Source organism: Protopterus annectens, chromosome 2.part1 (genome assembly GCF_019279795.1).
Source record: "Protopterus annectens isolate FY-2018-M chromosome 2.part1, PAN1.0, whole genome shotgun sequence".
NCBI lineage: Eukaryota > Metazoa > Chordata > Ceratodontiformes > Protopteridae > Protopterus > Protopterus annectens.
Genome location: NC_056729.1, coordinates 142,531,853 through 142,556,852, shown reverse-complemented (window position 1 = coordinate 142,556,852; position 25,000 = coordinate 142,531,853).

Sequence of the window (25,000 nt, the reverse complement as noted above, 5' to 3'; positions counted from 1 at the left end):
CAACAATTAAAGTAAATCAGTCAAGTCTATTAATCTAATTAATTAAGCACTTAAAAACACAGTAAATAGATTCTGTCAAAACATTTGAAACCCTAAAAACTAATAAAACAGCAACGTTATTAAAAACAGCTAAGCTGAATAGCAATAAATATCTTTCAAAAAGCTTAGCATTTAAGTGGTTTGGATTTAAGGATGGGTTTAAGTGACTCTGCACCATTAATTCCTGGTAGTTTATCTGCCTGCAGCAGCAAAATTGATTATTGTTCTGCTGCTTCCGTCTTGTTCTTAATGTCACCACCCCTCATACTTTGTTTTAGAATTTCTAGCACTAAAAAGTTAAAAACATGTTGAGAACCTTCTGCTTGAACATGTCTTGCTAAGGCACTTGTTTCTTTAGCATTATTTATATCTCTTAAATGCTCTAGCATGCACTCTTTGAAACTTCTATTGGTTTTACCAACATAAAATACATAGCATAATTTGCAGAAGTTAAGGTACACTACATGTTGTGTATTACAATCAGCATAGAAGTCAATGTGTGAATGTAGTGTTAGAGTAAAGAAACTTACATGCCATGCAGTTCCTGCAGGGAAATGTTCCTGTTCTCTGAGACAGCATATTTTTATTTCTGCTAGCCAATGGTTTATAACATAATTGTCTTTTTAGGGATTTTTTATTTTTAAAAGAAAAACATGGCCTCTTGTTTATAACACCATCGAGTTCTTCAATAGAATTTAAAATATTCCAGTTCCTCTCAAATATTTCACAAAACATCTTGATATCACTAGAATAGGAAATACGAAATCTAACTTTATATCTATTTTCATTTTGTATATTAATTATGCCATCCGTACTCTCTGAGAAAAACGGTTTGCCTCTGTGACTAAGTCCTTCATACATATCAATAATACTTGTTTCTGTATCTGCTGCATTGTAGCCTTTATCTATAAATGCATCCTTTAAGTTGGAAACTGCTTGATCCAGACCATCTTCTGTATTATGCAGTCTACTCAGTCTCATAAATTGTCCTTTGACTACATTCTTGTTAACATCTTTGGGATGCATACTAGTTTTATATAGAATGCTATTTTTTTCTACTGGGTTTTGTATATAGGCTGGTAACTAATTGTGTAGATGATATTTTATGTATAGTCACATCAATAAAGTTAATGGTATCAGATGAAGAATTATATGTAAATCTTAGAAAATCAATAGTACTGTGTAAATATTCAATAAAAAGTTCCAGTGTACTACTAGTGTCTCCCCACAGAAGGAAAACATCATCCACAAATCGTACATACAAGATTATACTATCTACGAAATCATTCCCATGCAACAGATAATTCATCTCCCATGAGACTAGAGCTAGGTTGGTGTAGCTATTGGCATATGCTGTGCCCATCGCTATGCCAGCCTTTTGCAGGTAAAAGCAGTCATTAAACACAAAAACATTGTTTTCAAGAATTATCTCCAGTAAGCTACATATCAAGTTCACTTTGGTATATGTATAGATTTTTTTTTAATATTTAATAAGTCACATAACCTTTCAATGCCCCAGGCATTAGGTATTACTGTAAAAAGTAAAAGTAAAAGTAAACCCCTGTTAATTTCAAATAAAGAAAAGAAAAAAAGGGATAGGAAAGTGGTGAAATTGGGGCAAGCAGGGGGACAAACAAGAGGAAAAACAAGTAGGGATGTGCAGGACGAATGTAGGAAAGGACCAGAGCTCTGCATTTCTTTGGCAGCAACAGCTGCTTGCAATGCGGGCAGTTTAGAATTTGGAGCCTCACACCCTACAGGGAAGTGTGTGGGCATCATACAATATGGATGATTTGTAGGATTAGATTGTGTGCTGGGTACATGTCTCTAGGTGAAATGCATAGCTATGTATGGGACGTGATTTTTTTTTTTGTGGGACAGATGCCCTTTTTTTAAGGTGAGAGTGGGATGTTAAAGAAGGATTATTGGTAAGTGTGGTGAGGGATGTTTTGTAAGAGAGGTTGCATTTGCAGACAGACAAAACAGACAAGACAGCAGACAGGGGTGGTGTATGACACATGGGGGGTAAACACCTTGACAGGGAAGGTGGTTGGGAATATGAGGCTTATGAGCCCCCCAGATGGTAGTAGTGGCACTGAAGTCCCCACCCAATGGCAGTAACCACTACTCCTTCACAGCCCCAAAGGTGGCTATGCTGGGGGCTGGGCTGGAGGGTCCACCTGCCCCTCTAGCTGTGACAGCCTGCCCTCCACCTTGCACAGGTGGTCATCTAGCTTGATCTGGAGGACACTGCACACCATGTCACAGACCTCATCCCAGGTGACAACGTCCTCACCATGCCCAATTACAGAGGGGGGTGAGCCCTACCCCCTGCAGCAGTTCCACCCAAGGGTGGTGCATGACTGGCAGATGAAAGAGATCTGAGTTGGGTCCCAGACATGCTGGGACCCGGTACCTCGGCCAGGTGGGGTGGGAGAGGCGATCCACTGAGATCTGCCTTCCCATATGTGCTATGGTGTGGAAATTAACAATGAATATTAGTTATTCATGCACAACACATTACAACATTAGTCAAAATAGCATGCATGGTTATTCCCATTTACCCAAAACAGTGCAATTATAACAGTGTCATAGCAAACAGAACCCATGCATACATGGAATGGCATTCAGGGTTGCAACAGAATGCCAGTTAATAGTATGTCAGGCAGGCAATAAGATGATTATTCAACAAGGAATATTAGTACGCACACAGTTTAAACAATGATAAACCAAATGGAATAATGGGCTCAACAGTAGAGATTTGTTTAGGAACATACCCATGTTGGTTTCAGTGTGATGGTTGGATCAGTTGAGTGGTGGGGGAAGGGAACAGATTCAATTGACAACTGCTAACAAGTATATTTGTCAGTACACTACTACTCACTACTCTACATTCTGACCACACTTACACTCTACCTGGGCCATGGGGCTGCTACAGCACCCCAACAGCTGTAAATATCAACAGAGCATTTGTACCCTTATTTTAGTTATACACATCAAACCTGTTTCTATACCAATTTCTTTACCTGTGGGCCTGTGCAGATGAGCTGTGTGCACATTACATTGCTGTTTCTACACATATTTCAGATTCACATATTAGTTGTGGCCCTGGAGTGTGTGTTGTGCCTTTCAAATACATCTACTGTGACATTCTCTGTGTGCAGGTTTCTTGGCAACTGGGGAAACTATCCATGACAGCGTGACACTTGAGGGGCTTGCCTGGGCCAGACTGTAGAGTATAGATGTCTAGCTTGCATCTATTTGTAGGACTGGGGATGATCAACACAGCAATTGTACACCTTTCATAGTTATACACATCATACTAGTATTTCTATTCAGATTTCTTTGCCTGTGTGCCCTGTATATAAAATGTATGTGCTGCAGTACATTATTTTTTCTATTCAGATTGCAGTTTACAACTGTAGAACCAAACTAAGATGTTAGTGGCGGTCCCTGGATTCAAACTGTGCTGTGTGTGCAAAATTCAACTTTATCAGACTGAGCTATCGGGGAGGTGCTGTGTATTGCTTGTGACATTTCTATCTAGTACATATTTTTGTGCACAGTACTTTTATTATGACATGTTGCATTATTTGTTTCCTGTTTTCAGTACAAATTATGCATACACAGCAGACACTGGCATCACTGTTTGTGAAACATGTGCACATTAGATTGCATATTTGACTGTTTTACAACTACATACTGCAATTTAGATTCCTGAGTATATAGTGTAGGTTTTAAGTCTGCACCTGTGAGCCTTATACATTTTTTCAGTACATTCACAGCAACATACGGCTGAAATTGAATGGTTAACACAGGACAATGCTGGCAGACAAACAAGTAAAACACATTCTGATGGGAATATGTACTGTTGCTTTTTTCCATTTTTTTGTCATGCCCATTCTAAAGTATGCAGACAAGCAGTGGTAAATCAGTTCACCTCAGTTAATGCATTCTACAGGATATACACATTTCTATTTATCAGGTACAAGTGAGATGACACACACCAGTGTTTGGGATCACCTTTATTAGTTTTGTCATACATATCTGTTTACAACTCAGAAATCCACAATTACTATTCCTGCATGATCTGCACAGGGGAATGCTTTTCATTTCTAACTGATACAGTAGCCCTGACATGGCAATTTCTTGGCAGGTTCACTCAGACACACTCATGCATATTCTAATATTCCTCTCCTGCATATCGTACCTTGTTTGCTACTGATATCTGTATTACACAGCAGCTGGGAATACCCCATTGAAACACTAGCAGCCTGACACAGGCATTCATTCCTAAGTTTTACAGCACAATTATATATACAGGCAGTACTACTATTACTATAACTTTGATTTCTTACTGCTAATAGTAGGGGGTATTCTGTACTCACCATACTGTCTACACAGCCAGGCCAGTCGCTGGGCATGATCCTCAACATTCTGGGATCTCTCCACAGCAGCTGTATGAGGAGACATCACACATTAATCACACCTGCACAGTCACAAGTTGAACTTTTTCCATACCTAGAGATACATAAGACTGTATACTTACAGACAGGTGAGACATCCTGCGCTCAGGTTTCTTGGATCCACTGGTCCAAGATTGCACCCGTCCTCCACTTCAGGTCATTATGGTGATGATGTACCTACTCAGCAGTCCAGGGTATGCCAGTGGCACTGGTGAGATCACATGCAGGCTGGTCCCAGGCCTCCACTTTGTACTACAAGCCCTGGTACTGGCTCTGCAGCAGCCTGCCATCATGGTTTTTAATTAGGAGCCCAACCATGACCCTGGACTCCTGGATGCCCCAACATTGTTCTCGGTAGCACACACCTTCACCAGTGCCAGACATTTTGGTCCTGCTGTGTGCAATAACAAATGGTCATGGCTGTATTCCTACCTGTGTAGTTTAAATAGGGCAGTTTTCCCACAGTTTCTCTTGATTGGCCCATGTTAATATGCTGCACTATACTTAGCTCCACGCAAATCTGCATAGCAATGCTTACACCAGCTAAGCAGAGCTGAAAGCAGGTAAGCAATTCTTACACTAGCAAAGCATTGCTTAAATCTATTTTTTTCATTAAATTTATAAATTATTTTTACATTTATATTTTACAAATTCCCACCCCTACTGTGCTATACATGAGCCATATGATTGAGATCTATCATTCAGATTCCTTAAAAGTTTATTAAATAATTTGCCAGAGGGGGGATTCGAACTGAGCATGTTCTACATGCTATACCATAGTAGTACCACTATGCTACAGCAGCTGGATGATGTTTTCTATCACAGTAGCACTTATCTATCATTTTCAGGGTTTCAGCCAGGCTAAGCATAGTAGTACACTGCACAAAAAAGCAGCACACGGCTTAATCTTCAGATTTGTTTGATGAAAAAAAATTATTACATTTTTAAATTTCTATTCCTTTCCTCTTGCCCTACTGCTTCCCTGCATGTAGGGCTAGAGTGCATACATTTGGGAGTGTGCACTTGAAGGCTGCTGACTTCTAGGTGTTTATGTTTTTATTTTTATTTTTCATTGTCCTCGGACACTGAAATGTTGCTATTTATATTTCAGTGTCTGTGGACACTTGTTTACTATATAATATTAGAGCCAGGCTCTAATATTATATAGATTGACACTCATCTGTGTCCAAAAGTGCCATACAGCACTTTCAGAGTGAAGGGGATGTGTTTCAGGTCCAGGCACTGCTGACAATTGCCCCCTGCACTCGCTCCTGGTTCATGTCCGTTTAGTTTAGATAACAGCGCTCCATCATGCATATGCAAGGCGCGCTGCTATCCTAAATAGACATGAACCACTCAATGCAAGAATAGCCTTATTCTTGCATGGAGCTTCGTGAATCTAGAGGCTAGTCTATTTCTATGGTGTAGTTTCACTCAAAGTCATCGGGCACTTTCTCCAATAATATTTCTCACTGTTACCTGCTGATAACAGCAACTTGTCATAACGCAAAATAGATTCATAAAACTAATTGCAGGTCATGCTGTAATTCAGGAAAACCTGAAGTTCAGCTTTCATCAAAGCAACAGTAGCTTTGTTTTGTTCCTAACTCTGCTTAGCATTCATCAACAAGAAAATTATTTCCAGAAAGGCATTACTCCCAGGCAATGACAATGCAGCTGACACAAGTTAACTGGAAATGCTTCAGTGCAACATGCCACACTGAAAAACTTCTGCTATTTGTCACATGTTGATGACAGGGTGGAATCAGCAACAATGCATGTCAAACTTTCTTTAGCCATGCAGAATTCATCATACAATATGTCCAAGTCAAATTCCTGCAATAAGCCCATAGCAGCGCACACAGTTTTTACATGTTTAAATTCTGGTGGTTTGCTGAGAGACAGGTGATACTGTGTTTGGAATCTGAGAAATTAAACACTTGTTCAGGTAAATCAAACCCTTTTCTATAGCAGTGCAAAAAGTTTCCATGATAGATGCCTGGAATGGCTGCATATCTTCATTTTCAAGAACAGCATGTGTTTTGGATCCAAAAAGCTTATCTGCTATCCATGATTCAATTTTTGTTCTCAAGCCCTGCATTACCAGAAACAGTTCAATGAACATAAAATCTTTCTTCTCCACTTTCCTCAACAGATAATTCAAAAACACTGCAGATATTTTGCACAAGGCACAAGTAAGCTTTCTTACTGTTATTCATTTAGCTTTTCTTTTATCATGTTAGATGTTATATATGAGAATGTTAGGTTAGGCAATATTGAAAATGAAACAGAGAGAAGTGAAGCAAGATGGACAACCAAACTGCATTCTCATATGGGGCTAGGCTTAAATTAATTTGTACCTTTGAAACCTGTTTTAAAGGCCAGTAGGAGAAGGAAAATGTAATGTTTACCTTCTTCTGCTAAGTTCACTTTTTTGTGATTTCAGCTTTAACATTTTAATTGTTTTATTAGTTTTATCTTCTGATTGGTTTGTGTATTATGGCATTGCTATATAAATGTTTGGTGAAGATGCTGTTTTATTAGGTTCTGAAAAAGCTATGATTCCGTAGCAAAAGCGCTTACCGGTTTGTATTATGCCTTAAACTTGAATTTATTTTACCTGCTGTTTGCTGCCTACTTTACCTTTGGATATTTTGAACTGTGACTGCTATGTTTTCACACACGTGCTTTTTTCTCTGCACCCACTTTTGGCTCCTGGCTACTAGTGTGGTTTGTCTGCTGGTGGAAGTTTTGTGTTTTATATTTTGGACTTTTGGTTTTACCAGAGCAGCATGGCTGAAGGATTTTCTGGTAATCCAGCTACTGACACTGCAATGAACTATGAGCAGTTAATAGTGAAGAACAACAGGATGATACATTTTTAAATGTTGATACAAACCCCCTGTTGAGCAGTGAATACTCTTTGAGTAAATCTAATACAGTTGAGGGGATGTAAGGAAGTTATTTGCTGCTAAATTGAGGACTGTAGAAAATAATTTGTATGAACTTAAACAATATCAACATCAGAGACTGCATTTTGAAGCTTGTATACAGCTTAAAGTTATACCACGGGGCCTCAGGATTCTTAATATGCCCTCACACAGCACTCACTATCCTAAATTACTAACAAGTTGACAGAAAATTAATTTGGAGACTAGTTTTTGCTATCTTCAATTGTTGATAGATTTGTTTTCTGCCCAAAGAAACAGAACTTTGTGCTGCTATCCAATGACAGGAAAGTGAACTCTATACACCAATATCACCTGATGATGTTGATCTGGCCATTAGTGAGATGATAGATAATGTGAGTGCCTATGAGAGGAAGTTGGTTAGCAGTAAGAGGAAGAAACTTAATAGTGATTTAAGTGACTTTCATGTTGATCATGTTTTGTCTTGGTGAAGAACTGCGACAAGTGAGAAACTGAACACAGCAGTAACCACAGGTGTATTTGAAGGCTGTGATGATATGGCCTTAACTAAAACAGCACCCAGTAGCTCTCCTAAATTATCAACTATGTTTAGTGATAATTCTGTTTATACCATTCCCCTCAATGAGGCTGGTAACTAGGCAAATATTAACCAATGAGGGATGACTTCAGCTATGACCAGTACTGTTGAGCAACTGGTAGTTAGAAAGAAAACGTTTGTTATTTCTGTGGGGCAGTGTTTTTCGACTCTGCCACAGCCTATCAAAACACATGGGTCAGGCAACTGCTCATGTTCAAGTAGTTGAGGGAGGGGGAAGTGGAAGAAGAGCAATAAAGGAAAAGAGAACAACAGTTTAAAGAGAATGTGGCTCATGAGAGACGAACGCTGATACATGATATTTATACGAAGGTCTTTCCTGAGATGGAAGTGTCTATTTTGAGTAAAGTTTTATCTTTTATCCCATCTCAAGGTTGCAATGTGGTGGATTTTATTTTTGATTTGAAACTGTTTGCATGAAAAATTATGTTGAAATTACAGCTTGGTGAGACTGTCTTTGATAAGGATGTTGCATTATTTTGTGAACCTAGCACATTTGTTCCTGTTAATAATTGCATGTCAGAAGTGTTTCTGAGAATGTGTGAATCTGGTATTTACTATGTGTTACAGAAAGGTAAAAGTGGTTGCAGGTTTGTTAATTTATCACCACAGGAGTGGCGTGTTTTACACTCCCTCATAAATGAACAAAGTATTGTGATAAAATCTGCTGACAAGGGTGGCATGGTGGTTAGCATGGACTGTGAATTTTATTATAACAGTTTGAATGCTATGTTGTCTAATAGTGAAACTTATAAATGCATTTCTAAAGTTGAGTTATATGGTCTTATTAGTTGTGTTCATGGTTTGCTTTTATTGCCAAGTTAGAAGAAGCTATTTCTGATGATTTGTACGGGTACCTAATGGTTGATTTACCTCTTGTTCTGTTATTTCAGGGTCTACCTAAGATTCACAAGAACATGAGCCATCCTCTGTTTAGACCTATAGTTGCTAGGGGGATGGCTGACTGAACCTATGTCCATTTATGTAGAGAAAAGGTTGAGACCAATGTTGGAAACATATTTTTGTGTTAAAAGATACACACCAATTTCTTTTTGATTTATATGAGTTTTCTAAGGATGATGTGTTTCCATCTGGTTATCATTTAGTAACAATTGATGTCATATCACTGTTCACAGTGATACCTAATCAGCAAGGTATTTTAGTGATTATGGATTTTATTGACATGAGAAGTGATTTGGATGTTAGGCAGGTTGATCTTATTGTATTTCTCCTTAAGATGGCTTTGGAGAATAACATTTTCACATTTGACAATAGATATTACCACCAGAGGTTTGGCGTAGCTATGGGCATACCTTGTGCCAGTAGCTATGTCAATGCAGTCATGGCCGTAAGGAAGTATAGGTTTATAGTGAGCTTGAGGTGGTAGGGTCATCAAATAAAATTTTACTGACGGTTTGCGGATGACCTTTTTATGGTTTCGACTGGCACCATGGTGCAATTCGATCAGTTTATGTTATCTTCATTCCACTATAGACTTGTTGTGGTTCACTGCTACTAATTCATATACTGAGATATTCTTTTTGGATGTTATGGTGAAGAGGGAGCCTAGTGGTAATAGACTGATCACCAGCCTTTATAGGAAGGATTGTTGCAAACTGAATTTTGTCCATGATAGTAGTATGCATTCTAATCATGTCTTTCAGAATGTAGTGAAGGGACAAATTTTTAAGGGCCTGAAGGCTACATGTTGAAGACCAGGACTTTGAGGAATTTATTGTGACTTTGAAGGAAGATTTTGAAGATAGGGTGTATAGGGGGACTGAGATAGCTAAGGTTCTATGCAGTGCCCACCAGCTTAGAAAGGGTATTAGGAGACCCTATTTTATGACCCCCACCCATGATCAGTATAAATAAGTTAGAAGGGACACCACTTCAAGAGTCTCTGACTTTTTCCAGCAACATAAATAAGGTCACTGAGATAATTAAAAAGAATTGGTATATTTTAACTTGTGATTCATCGATTGAAGCATTAGTGGGTATGTCTCCTAAGTGTTATTATAGAATCAGGGTGAATCTAAAGAGGTTGTTGTGTTATCTGGATAAGTTGGACTATGGACAATGGGGAGAGGGTACCAAAAAATGTGGCACTTGCAATTTTTGTCAGTATGTCAGAGAGGGTAATGAGTTTGTTCACCCATAGACTGGGACAAAATACTTCTTAACTGTTATGGCTAACTATGACACCATGAACATTGTTTATTTAGCTAACTGAAAGCAATGCAGCTTATTTTATGTTGGCAAAATGAACCGTTGGTGTTATGAATGCATTGGGGACCATATGTATTCTAAACATGTTCAGATGAACAAAGGTTTTCTTTTATTATGTTAGATGTTATATTTTAGAATGTTAAGCAATGTTGAAAATGAAACATAGAGATGTGAAGCATGATGGATAGCCAAACTACATTCTTATATAGGGCTAGGCTTTAATGAATTTGTACCTTTGAAACCTATTTTAAAAGCCAGAAGGAGATGGAAAAAGTAATGTTTACCTTCTGCTGCTGAGTTCACTTTTTTTAGTGAGTTCAGATTTAACTATTTAATTGTTTTATTCATTTAACTTTTGATTGGTCTGTGTATTATGACAGTGTAAATGCTTAGTAAAGATTTTGTTTTATTAGGGTCTGAAGAAGCTATGATTCCATAGCAAAAGCACTTAGCAGTTTGTATATGTATTAAACTTGGATTTATTTTACCTGCTGCCTGCTGTTTGCTGCCTACTTTACTTGTGGATATTTTGAACTGTGAGGGCTGTGTTTCCACACTTGTGCTTTTTTCTCTGCACATACTTTGGAAGCTGACATATTATTTTTTTTAGTTAGTTTTTCCAGTTTACATTTAGTAGTTTATTAATAATTATATATTCTCTAGTGTCATTTAAAACACTTCTTTCAACTGATTGCAGAACAAGTAAAACTGTTTAAATGTATTGATTTTTTGGTATTAAATTTTCAAGGTAGTCATTTGAGGGAACATTCTATAAATCTTTATACACTGCTATGTAGATGTATTTATAAACAGGTGTTAACACTCCACATTACCTCTGCAGAATTCCTTCATGCACTATTACATTTCTGAGCCTGTAAGTATTTAATTACCTGTAAGTATTTAATTAACCTAAAAATCATAATAAAATCATTCATTTTCACTATAAAATGAAGTTCAGATAAGCACGATAGTGACAATAAGGCAAAAGATTATGATACGGTCCCCAGTCATAACCATGCATGGGACTCTATGATTACACTCTGAAATTGTAAAAAAGAGGAACTATTGAAGCAGGTCACTTGTCCAAGACCTGATTGTAACTGGACTTAAGGATGCTTAACAAAAGCTTGTTGGGCATCCCTAAGTACTGTGAAGATTGTATCACTTGTTATAGATTAACAAAGGAGAGTGCCATCCAGCAAAGGACAGCAGAAGCATATAAAACAGATTTTAAAAGCTATGAAAATTCTATTCTACTGCACCTAGAAAGTAGGGCAGAAAAAAGTGCCTTAACAGCTTTTAAAAACAAATAGTTCTACACAAGGGCACTTCATTTTTGCCTGATCTCTGTTTGTCATCAGTAAGAGCTTTATCAGCTTTTGAAATCTTTGAAAGCTGATCATACACTATGCAATCCTGCATTTTTCCTTTCTTTTCAAATTTATTTTTCTGTACTTGGTAGTATATAAAGCAGATAAATCTCTATGCACTATAAACAATTATGATCAGCAGTGTTCAGAACTCTTTATTATATGTTTTTCCTATCTCAATGAGAATTTCTTGGCTTCCATGTCTATTGCATATAATAAATCGGTTATGATTGGAGGCAACATCATCTACATTATATGTGTGAGACATGGGTGTCAAGAAATTCACCTCCAGAATGGAGAGAAGTAAAGTTCAAGAACTGAATCTGGACATTCATGTGACCAACACATAATAATTGAGATATGATCAAAGAAATGCAATTGTGATTATTTGTAGTGTATGGAGTTTTACCTGCTCCATGACCAGATGGTTATAGAAAAAAAACATCCAGTAGGAGAAGTGTTTTACAGCTAACACACACACACTCATACACACTAACAAGCAAATATGAAGAGACACACACACACACACACACACACACACACACACACACACACAAACATATAAACATAAGCATATAAACACAGAGACAAACATCACACACACAGACACACACACACACACACACACACACACACATACACACACGCACACACACACATGCACACACACACACACACACACACACACACACACACACACACACACACACACACACACACACACACACACACACTTAAATATTAAAAAAACTTAAAATTACTTTGCCATTGTCCAGGAAGGTTTGTCCCCCAAAAAATACTGGCGTGAAAATCATGGACTGAAAATGAATGCCAAAAATGCATTATTGTATCTTTTGGGAAGTTATCTACCCCAGGGAACTAGCTCATTGCCAATACACCCCTAAGAGTTGACCCAGTTGTTCAGGATTTGTGAACTTATGTGAACAGTGACCTAACATTTGACCAACATGTGTCCATTGCTGCAAGTCCTGTATTTTACAACTTATAAACAGAGGGATTGTGTCTAGATCTATGGATATCATTGCCCCCCTAGAATCAGCCCTCATTAGGCCAGTCATTGAGTATAATGACCCCTTTGGCACAGATCTGTCCAAACACATGCAACAACTGAAACGTCCACAGAGATACCATACTGAAAGGATACAAGACCTTAACAACATGTCCAATGTGGATCAATTCAAAGCCTTTTTACTATACTCTGAATCCTACAGACTGCTAAGCAGTGACTTGTTTCTGGCATACAAGGCATACTCAGACCCATTACTGATGAATTTACTGCAGATCACTAAGTCAAATGGCATCAGAAATACTCAGTATAGGGATCTAAACTTCAGCAACATCAACAATTCAGTTTATAGGGACAGGTATATCTCACACAGGATACTGTTGCTCTGAAACGGACTCCCCATCCACATAAAACAAATTTCATCCATGCCCAAATTCAAGTGCAACTTGGATCTATGGTTGAAAAACAGAAAATGTATCCCAGGACTGCCCCCTGTACAACTAATGCATAAAGACAGCTGCTAAATATGTTATCCAAAGCATGGGTCCCCTCAAATTATCTATGGCACGATCACAGTTATTCTCATTAGGGGTAATATATATAATTATCAACCATGTGATGGGTAAGGTGAATCTATAACCAAATGGGATAAGTTATTTCCAGCACAAAAGAGAAATTGGCTAGGCTTAAAATATGCCACAAGGGCAGCTAGCCTAGTACTCACCTATGAACCTATGACACACACACACACACACACACACACACACACACACACACACACACACACACACACACACACACACACACACACACTGGGATATTTGGAAAAAATAAACTGAAATCAAAGAAAAATATCCATTAAAATTAAATAAGTATATACCCAAAAACTAAAAAAAAAACACAAAAGGCAGCTTTCTAAGCACAAAAGTGGTTAACAACATAGGCTTAAAAGAGAAATAACAGACCATCTATGTTAGATACCTTAAGCGTCAGGCCTCACCCCCCCCCCCCTCCTTTACCTGCATGTGATTTGGAAAATATTTGTACTGTCCCTCTGTCAATTCCAGTGTTCAGTCTGGAATAGAAGATCTATGCCAGCACAAAATAATGTACCATTCATTTAACAGAGTAACTGCTGGACATTTGCTTCAATGGTATTAAACTGGATGGGCAAACCTTAATTGTGCTAATTCTAAGAATAATTCAGCCTCTATGCAGAGGCCTCAAAAAGAGCAATAATGAGAAATTTGTCCAGAGGTAAGTTTATCTCAGCAGTTAATTTGACATGTAGAGAGTTTTGCTGGGTGACAGGCTGCAAAAGTGAGACTAAGTAACATGAGCAACTTTGCAGGAGAGACTAAGTACATCAGACAGATAGCATTCCCTATAAAGAGTTCCAGGTGCCACAATCACATTGTGATAAACGGTATTAGTACGATAATCAAATTTTAGATGCTGATGAAGAATTATTGAGAAAAGTATAGCATTACAAAAAAGTTTCAAAACATGAGATGAGAAAAGAAAATAATTTTGTGTGTTTTCTTTGATGTATCAGCAGGAGAACATAATCAGATAGGTTAAAGCTTGCATATTCTGAAAGAAAATTTGGAGTCTACTGTTTGTTTATGTATGTATGTATGTATGTATGTATGCATGCATGTATGTATGTATGTATGCATTTATTTATTTAATTATTCATTCATCCATTTATTTATTCATTTATCTATCTATGTATCTTGTTTTACTTTATTTATTAGGGGCACTAAGAAAAGAGACTCGAGCCACCAGCAGACAGAGTGAGGCTAGCAGGAGCATTTCTTTCCCTTTCCACTTATGTTTGTATCTAGCTAGCTGAAGGTTCAATCAGGTAAAGAAATGTTGAAATGTAAGCTTTATCTGCATTTTTTTGCAGGGGTTATGTTTTCTTTTCCCATACCCCCTTAAATTGTTAATACACAGAAATGCAACTAGAAACAGAACCGGAAAAAACATGCAGAACTACTGCTGGCACACAAGTATAAAATGATCTACCAGTGATATTCTGCGTGAAACATTGTCTGATGCATTCAGCATCTGACACTTGAAATCAGACAACTGATACCTAATTCACTTACTACTTAATGAAGTGTATTCAAGTAATTCAACTGTCACCAGATCCTCTTGTTGTATAGTGCATCTTTTATAAGAAATGTACCCTTTCCCCAGGCCTAAATCTTAATTCCAGCTTAATCCCAGCCCATGTTCAGGGTCAATGAGGACAAAGCACACCAGAGTGCAGTCTCATACTGCTGCCAGAAAGTGTGTTTTTTTTTACACTTTTACATTATTTCCTCATACTTTGCCCATGTAGTGCCCATGTACTGGGTAGTAAGAGTGGAACATATAAACATGCAGTAGCCATCAACACTGAACCACCACTCACTTCTGCATAGACTGCATACTCCTTTTCCTCCAAATCAGAACCTACTAGTTGTTTCCCTGGTTTCCACCTGGGAAATCCCTTCAGTTTTTGTGGCCTGTGGCATACACCCCTAACCCCCCCCACCCCTCAGGATGGGCACCCTACCAAAACCTCAGATGTCCAAGCTGCTAACTGATCCTGCATCACTTGTGTTAGAGTCAGGGCTTTATCCCTATGTGGTAGCTTAGTAGGTGACAACAAAGCCTTTGAGAATATACTGAGAAATAGAATGATCCAAAATCCTCTGAACCCATCTTACTACTTGGCTTAATGTGTCCATATAGATAGAAGAATCTGAAAGGTTACATTTAGCAAGGACATCAAACCAGAACTGAGCAATTAGTGTAGCAAAATCTTTTGATAAATCTGAAATACTACATATGGAACATGATTTAAGCTAAAGTGATGACACAAGGAATGTGAAAGTGAATACAAATTGTTTCACTGCTTTAACTGGTTCACAAATCATGCTACCATGTAGAGGTCTAATAAGTAGTAGAAAGGCCATGAATGGATTAGTTTATTGTACAGTATGGAAAGTGAAGACAGAAAAAGATGGGGTAAAAATACTACAACATGATTAAGCCTTGTAAAATAGACATTAGTGTTGTGGAACATTTTGAGACAGTTTCAAATCTTTTTAGGATACAAAATGAATGAAGCTAAAACAATAGTAGGAAATTATGTACCCACACACAAATTTATTCAGGGATATCCTTATTTATTGGGAGATGATAAAATGAAGTATTTAGGAATATGGATTAAGAAAGATTCTGGCATGGCAGGTACAGATATGTGGGAAGAGACTAAAGAAAAGAATACAAAAACTGAGAAAATGGAAGCTTTGTTATTTGGATATGGATAGTAAGATGCAAGCAGTCAAAATGTTTTTTAGTCCTTTAGTCTTATACACAGGACAGGCATATTTTTATCAACCAGAGACATTGTGGATAGCAATTAATAAAGAGCTGAAAGACTTTATCTGGGAGGGGAAGATGGCAAGACTCAACTGGGATAAGCTGATTCTTCCAGCAGAACCGGGCAGATTGGGATTACCCAATTTGAAGGAGTATTTCAGAGCTACACAGTTAAGCCTCCTATACATAGTAGAAGCAGAAAACTATAACTCAAAGTGGAAAATGACGATATTGAAACAGGGGGAAGCTCAAGAAACAAGGAGCAACTGGGATTTTGGATGCAGACCCCTACCAAAATCTAAAGTCCCTTAGATCCGCACACAAACTTCTAGTAAATATTGTCAAAGCAAACAACAAGGCTGGAGATTCCCTTTTTTCTAACACTGTTGGAAAACACTGGAACCTGCTTCCCTCTGAGCTTTCTACTATTCCCTCAAAATCTCTCTTTAAAAAGAGACTTAAGCTCTACCTCAAATCACAATGGCTGTGCCCCTGTACTAATCCTGACTAACTCTAGCTCTTGACACCTGACTAAAAGCTATACCTTAAAACCCAAAGTCTGCTTCTCTTTTACATCAACAGACCTATATCTCTTTCCTACTACCTTTATATATTATATTCCTCTTAATCTCCTTTACCCTCAATTACTGTACATGATCCTAGTATTCTCTCAGAATGTCACTTGTAACAATATTTCATCACAATATTTTACCATTTATGTTATAATTACTGCATTTTTACAGTTTATAACTATGTCTCCAGTTATAATGCTTTCTTTTACTCTGTTATTTTCATGTATTTCTTTAATCAAATTTCATTTTAAACTTTGGAGCTTATCTCCCCGGGCCTCTACTGAAAATGGACATATATCCAGCTAGACTAGCCTGGTCAACAAATGTAAAATAAATGTAAAATAAAATAAAATAAAATAAAGATAATAACAATAATCATACAGAGTATTATATCCAGAATGGAGATTCTGCTGATAGGGATGACTGCGATATATATATAGATTTAGACTGTAGACAAAAGGGGGCTGGAATTTATTGGAGACAACTAGCAAAGGAACCAAGGTATTGGGAGCAAATAACTAGAGAGGGAAAGGTGATAGAATGGGAAGATGCCAAGAACTTATTTGGACTGCAGGTGAGAGATTGTCTTCCCTATCAAGAATTGATATCAGCGTATAGACAAAGAGAAAGAAATGGGGGGGGGGGGGTCCTAAAAAAAAAGACCAGCACTGGTGGAGTTTTTAGCAGAAGCTAGAGTGAAGCTGTCATTAAGAAATGAATAATTAGGAGAACATATAAAATACTGCATGATAACTACAAGAATCAATCAGAGGAGGGTAGAAAGGATTGGGACGAGAGATTGGATAAGCAATTCACACAGAAACAATTGGAGGATATATGTATGTATGTATGTCTGTCAAATATGCAACAAAATATAGATGATTTAGGATTTTTGCCTGGAAATGTTTACATAGCTATTTTTATACCCAAAGTAGACTCCAGAGAATTTTTCCTCAGGTAGATAGCAAATGTTGGAGGTGTGAGAGGATAGAAAGAGGTAATTGAGAACATGTTTTCTGGGAGTGCATTAAGTTGGCAGACTTTAGGGAATCCCTGCGGGATGCACTGTCAGAGATGCTGGGAGGGCAGATTGGTGCAAAGAGGGAGATGATTTTTCTGAGCTATGATACAGAATTGGAATTGCTTAGACATGGTAAGGCCTTGCTGTCTCTAATTACGGTAGCTGCCAAAAAAAGCAATTACTAGAAAATGGAAATCAAAACCGACTTTATTAGAAGTAGTGAATATAGTAACGGTGATAAAACAACTTGAACTGAGATCTTTAGAAAAAGGTAGGAACAAACTACATAGGAAAAAAATGAGAATTGTGGGAACAATACATACAGGGGAGGAATGATTTTTAAAAGAAAGCAGGATTTAAATGAGCTATGTAATGTTTGACTGAAAATGATTGGGTACATTTTAAGTGATGTATAATGTTTGCAACTGGGAGTGTGTCAGTATGGTTTGTGATGTAAAATGCTTGCAACTAGGATTGCATCAGTGTGGTTTGTTTTCATTTATCTAACTATATGATTGCTTATGTTGTAAGTGATGGTTTAATAAAGATGTTTCTTGTTTATAAAAAATGGGCAGGAATTGAATAAATTATGTAATGTTGCTTAGATTATATGATATATCGCAATATATGTGAAGCATGATGTTTGTTAATTTTAACTTGTTAATACAGTTTAATTACTTTTATATAAAAGTAAATGTGCCTATGTCACAAATGATAATTCAATAAAGGTGTTAAAAAAACTTGTACAAAGGAATGATAAATGAAATTTTACAAAGAAAGGAAAGCTGACATTCTTTGACAGAGAAGTTGGAAATAACAGTAGCTGGAAGAGCTCTCTTTCGGCTTTTCCTGGTTAGGGGTCGCCACAGCGGAACTCCACTCCGCTCATGATTGGCAGTGGATTTTACGGTGCCGAGTTGCCAGCTCGACGCCCAACCTTCAACAAAGGCATGCCCATTCACGCTCACACTTACCTGCATGTCTTTAGCATCACTCGACCAACGGAAAACCCTCTTGCTTTGAGGTGACAACACTAACCGCTGCACCACTGCGGCTTCCATAGCTTCCATAATTAACTTTATGTACTCGGATGGAAGCATCTTAAAAGCAAAGAAGATGGCTTTAGCTTCCTGAGATATGTACTGAGAGAATTAAATGGAACTGAGTAATTTAAGATGCAAAGAGGAAAAGCAAGAAAAATCAGATTTATTAGAAGAACATGAAATAGTTATCCCTTGAGAAGAGAACAGTGACAGAACTCATTTGTAATACAATAAGGAGAAAGTTGAGGCGATGGACTGGGCTTTTTCTAGTAAACTTGTAGAAAATAAGTCAAATTGGGCTTTTTCACAAGAACTTGAGGTATTTTTGAGTAATAATAAACAAAGGTGAAATGTAAATGCAATGATAGCCAGGTGATCATCTAACAAACACTTGTGCATCAAGATATATTTGTTGTAGTTAATGCAAAATGTTTTCTATGAAACACATGAAAATAATTTAATAATACCTAGGCAATCCATAGAATTTTATGAAACACCATGGTCCCTATCAAATTACAGACCCATCAGCTTTATCTTTAAGGCTATGGAACAGGTCATAGCAGATCAGATAAACTATGATATAAAAAAATCTTATAAAACTTGACACTCAGTGGTTTTGCTTTATTAAAGCTAGATCTTTTCTAATAAATCTGGTCATTTTTGAGAGGGTAACATAAGCCATAAGCAGTGACAATGATGTTGATACAGCATTTCTTAGACCTCCCCAGGCCATTTTTATTCCAAACCATATGCCAACATTATCAACAAGCTAAAAGCACCTCAAATTGGTCCCTGTGTGGTTAGATGATTTGGTAACTGGATGAGGAACTCAATCAGTGCAGTGAGGTTTCAAGTTATCTCCTCAGAGAGCATGAAAGTAACCAGCGGGACCCATGCATCTGCTATTCAGAATATACTTAAAAGGGGAACTCTGGTTAACCAAATTTGCAAATGATTATAATCTGGGTGTTATACTTAATCCTTCTGATGCAAAGTGAATGTAAATATGTAAATAGCAGGTAATTTGAAACTGGTCTGAAACTAAATGCTAAATATTAAATACTATTGTATTGGCAAACAAACCATCAGTTTATAGTATAGAAAACATCACTCTCCAAAAAACATGTGAGATATCATGGAATATTGGTGATAATTCACTCTCCATTTATCATGCTGTTGCCATGGTGGTCATGAAATCCTTCTATCTTGCAAAGTTGATCACAAAAGCCGTTTACTCTAGATCAAAAGAAGTCTTTACCTCTCCATATTCTGCACTGACATGGCCCATCACTGAATGCAATGCCCCCTTTTGTGATGTATCTTACTAAACATATCAAGTAGATGGTGACACACAAAGGGTTCCTGACAAAAAAGATTGTGAGCCTACAGGACTTGAGCTAACAGGACAGACTGGATACCATGCCCCTGTATTCAGTGTCTTACAGACTCTGTAGGGGTAATCTGTGTCTTGTGTTCTGGACCATTAGCAATTCAGCTGTGCAAAACCTTTAATTTCTTCACTGATCAAACAGTCCAGTGAAAGCTAGAACCAGAGATCTAAAATTTCTTCAGTAAATAAACAAATCATGGTGAGAGACAGATTTGTCACACAATGACTATCCCCTCACTGGAGCAAACTTCCTCTCCAGTGTTGAACTGCCTTCCTTAAAGAAGAATTAGACAACTGAATGAGTTTTCTTAAATTCACCCCTTGTTATGACTGCCTTGTCACTGCCTGAAACAGGAGATAACGTCTAAGGGCGGGTACTGTAAAGTGCAAACATGGCCATGTTGCCCTGTACATACTATAATTCTGTGACTATATATATATATATATATATATATATATATATATATATATATATATATATATATAATATAATATATATATATATATATATAGATATATATATAATGTGTATATATATATATATATATATATATATATATATATATATATATATATATTTATTTATTTTTATTTATTTTATTTTACATTTGTTAACTGGGCTAGTCCAACTGGAATTATTTCCATTTTCAGCAGAGGCCCGGGGAGAAAAGCTCCACAAAGACATAGTAACTAATTACATAAGATGCAATAAAGAGAAAACATCAAAACAAAACATATATTATATGAAACTTATTGTATTCAGAATTAACATTTGTACAATAATGTACTCATTGTTCTTGTAGGCAAAACACAAGTATAGCTTATTTAGCATAAAAAACATCATAAGAAAGAGAGAAGGACATGAAGAGACAGTATGGAAGTAGAATAGATATTTAACTGAAACCTCAGTAAACTGAGTAATATAAACAGAAGAAGGTATAAAGGAGGGGTAAAAGATAGAGAAGTGAGTAAGTAAAATAGAGGGTAGCAGAAGTTACAGAGATAAAGGGGAACTAGGAATAATCGAATATCAGGTTTCAGTCTGGGTTAAGGCTTATTATAAGCAAAGGTTAAGGTTATATATATATTATTATAGAAATTGTAATGCTCAGAAGGAAGACCTAATATATTTATTCCTTAGCCTTAGACGCTACTACAAATCTTGTTCTTCCACAGGTCTTTTAAAATAAACTGATGCTGTGACATACCAGTAGCTAATACTGCCCATGTAATAAAACTGCACCATCAATAAAATGCATTTTAGGTATTCCTGAGATGGATTTCTTGACACCTACTTCTTGAACACATAACAATCCAGTTATGATTGAAGGCCAGGTTATAATCCCCTGCATTGGGAACAGTTGTGACTTTAAAGACTCTCATAAGGTCTGGTGGGCAAACAAGTTATCTGGATGAAACCAAATATCTTGATTGATAGATGTGAATATAGCTCAAGGCTATACTTCATTCAATGTGTAAAGTATACAAAAGTAGTAATTCACCCTTTAGGTTAAAAGTAACCCAGGATAGAAGTGTGTCAGCAGCATATTTGCAAAGAATAAGGATTTGCTTTGTTAATTTTGTTAATTTTAATAACTGCTAAGAAAGTTAATCCAAAGTGAGGCAGTTGTACACTGTGGAGGAAACATGAGGCATAGATGTGCAAGAAATAAGACACTCGCGCACACACACACACACACACACACACACACACACACACACACACACACACACACACACACAGACACACACAAATACACACACACACACACATTTTGTGCTATCTTGTCATGACATTGCATATTGCAGCCGTGATGGAGAATTTTAGATGTATTAAAATGGGGAAGAAGTCATGTGTCTGATATCTTGAGTCTAATAAGAGTAGAACACTGCTGTTGCAGCCAAGCCTGGAGCAGAGTGACCTTGGTGTAAATACTGCAAGACATTCATTTATGCAGTGTTAAGGACATGCTTGGTGTTTCTACTGAGCATCATTTGCATCACGTTTGTGGGAGGAGGGTCATTGTTATGTTGGATATCACCACATTTTGGGAGAAAATGATCAAGAATTGAATTCAAGTTTAGTACGCCTTAATGTTATTTTAGAAACTGAATTGAAAGATCAGTTTCTTCTCAGAATAACTGCAAGGATAATAATAGAAGAGAAAGAGTAAAGGTGTAAATAGGCTTTGACTTAATATGTACGAATATAATTCCAGTGCTGAGGCAAACATAACCAAGGAACGATTGTTACTAAATACGTACCTAGGGAAGTGGGACCAGCACATGAATGGTTATCTGAAGATGGCAGACATCCCTTCTACAGTGAATCGAGATAGGAAGCACATGATCTTTCTGACCAGATGGCTAATTGAGAAGGCTAAACAAGTATTCAGATATAATGTCAACTAGAGTAACAATAGGCATAACATAATTCTAAACCTACGTGATGGGGTATGGAGGTAAACAGGTCAGTAACATCGACTGTAAAAAATACTACTCCCTCGGAAAAATAATTATTTTTGATCTTAGCCAAAAAATCCCATGAGTCAATTAAAATATGTTCAATGGGGTGTAACAAGTCTTTTAAAATTATGTCAATGAAAACTCCCAGTGAATATGTTGAACTTCTCTGGGCTGCCACTATCATTCTGAGTGGAAGATTTATGATATTCTGGTGGATTTTAGGTATACCAAACATATCTGGTATCAATGGATTGTTGTTAACCAAAAAATTATAAACTGCCTCATTGATAACACTTTGTAACAAAGAGTCCTCAAGAAATAACTGAATCTTTTCATGAGCTATGTTAATCTCATCCACAGACACTATGGTATATGTGTCAGTGTTGTGTAACATATCGTTTATAATACTGATTTAATCTGTTTGATTCATCAACCTCATACCGCCACCCTTGTCAGGTTTCATGACACAAATATCTCCGTTCTGTCTAATCTCCCTTAATAATAACCTTTCATCTTGATTTAAATTATAATATTTCCTGTTATACTTGCTATGTGCTTGGTATATTTCCTGCATATAATTTTTTTGTAACTAGCTAATGAGTGATGTAATGAAGGGTTAAATGTGCTCTTCTTCTTCAAACTTTGTGTTGGAACAGCAACATCTAAGTTATCCTTAAACATAATTTTAAAATTAATCTTTGTAGTAAAAAGCTTGAGTTCTGTTAAGATTTTAACTATATCACATTTACTTCCCTGAATACATTTCAGGCCTTTTTTTAAAAAGAGAAGTCTCCATGACCTTGAGTTCTGTATAGTTAAAAATATTGAAACCATCAAGGCTGAGTAACTTGCCATTGAAAGCCTCAGCTATTCTGTTTGATCTTAATAATTCACCGTGTTGTTTTTCTTCCAGTGTTGTGTCATGCCCTAGCCCTGGCATCCTTTCGGAGTGTGAAGATGTACTAAAAAATTCTGTTGTCTCTTTTTGTTACCAATTCATTCAGCTCTTCTTAATGGGGGATATTTGTCATCTTGTACTTCACCACCTGTTCTATAATTCTGCCTGTTCTGCTGATAAGACACACACTTTTGTCGACCCTGTTCTGTTTGTAGGGGAACCCCACCTACAACCCCATTTTCTTCATTAGAATTCAGTATTTCTGACCTGTCAACTCATTGAAAAGCTTTTGCTAAGTGGTAAGCAACTTTTTTGTTGTATTCATTTCCGTCCCTATATGTTTCTGCTTCCTCACCATGTTATTTTTAACTTGCTCTTCAATTTTATTAAAAATTCTATTGTAAATAAGTTCAATATTGTTAAAAGCTAAATCATTATTAATTTGAATATTAAGATCATTCATTTCATAAAACAAACATTTAATTTTCTTCTCATTAATCCACATAATAAAGTGCAGCAGTTCTAGTCCATGGCAGTCAAACATTTCTAATAGTTCATCCACTTCTTCTTGACCATAAACTAGCCCATTGGGAAATTTGTACATTCTTAACCCTTTGGGAACTCTCTTGCACCTAATACACTCTGCAAGGTAAGCATTGTCACATTGTAAATTATATACCTTGCTGAGTCTGGTTTCAAACACTCTGAGGTCCTCCTGTAAATCACGACTCACTGGCGTATAGGTCTGTGTTACTGAAAAATAATTTACTAGTGCTAACCTCAAAGCAGGTGCTCACAACAAGGAATCAATGTATTTTTCTTTCTTCTCTAATCAAATGCAATAGACTAGCATTAATCCTTATCCATTTCCCAAGAAGTGGGTCATAAGCACACCATCCATCAATAATCTTGTCTTGGATATTGCTGGGTCAGTACAGTTGTAGTCATCTCTTGTTAGATGCCCAAGATAACATGTATAGCAGCTCTGCACAACTAAGAGCCAAGGTGTATGATAGTAGAAATTTAAAACTGGATAGATTTCCACCAAAACAGCAACCAAGCCAATCAGGAAAGTCTCACCCACACTGCCCAAAAAAGATGGTTAAGAATCAATATCCCTCTGCTCCTTCATTCACTAGGGGTAAAGCAGCAGCACTAATCCCAAATTGGTTACTATATTTATTATTTGTTTATTTGACATTTGTTAACTGGAATAGTCTGACTGAGCAAAAGCCCTTTCTCAGTGGAGGCCCAAGGAGAAAAGCTCCACAGTACAGCAAGTAATTACGTCACAATATCTAGTAAGGTACTATAGTAGAATGCATAAATACTATATGCAGGCATAACAGATACAATACATTAATACACAGATCACAATTACTTGTATGATACAATAGCAGAAAACATTAATATTATATGCAGGATTTTACAGATATAACACTTTATTACACACAACTAATTTTACAGTGATTTTTGGTAAAACCAGAGGTTCGAGGAGTAGAATTGAACAACATTTGTTACGCAGAATGCAAGGAAGAAGTAGCAGTTGTCAGGCTTTCCAGTGACTGATGGTGTC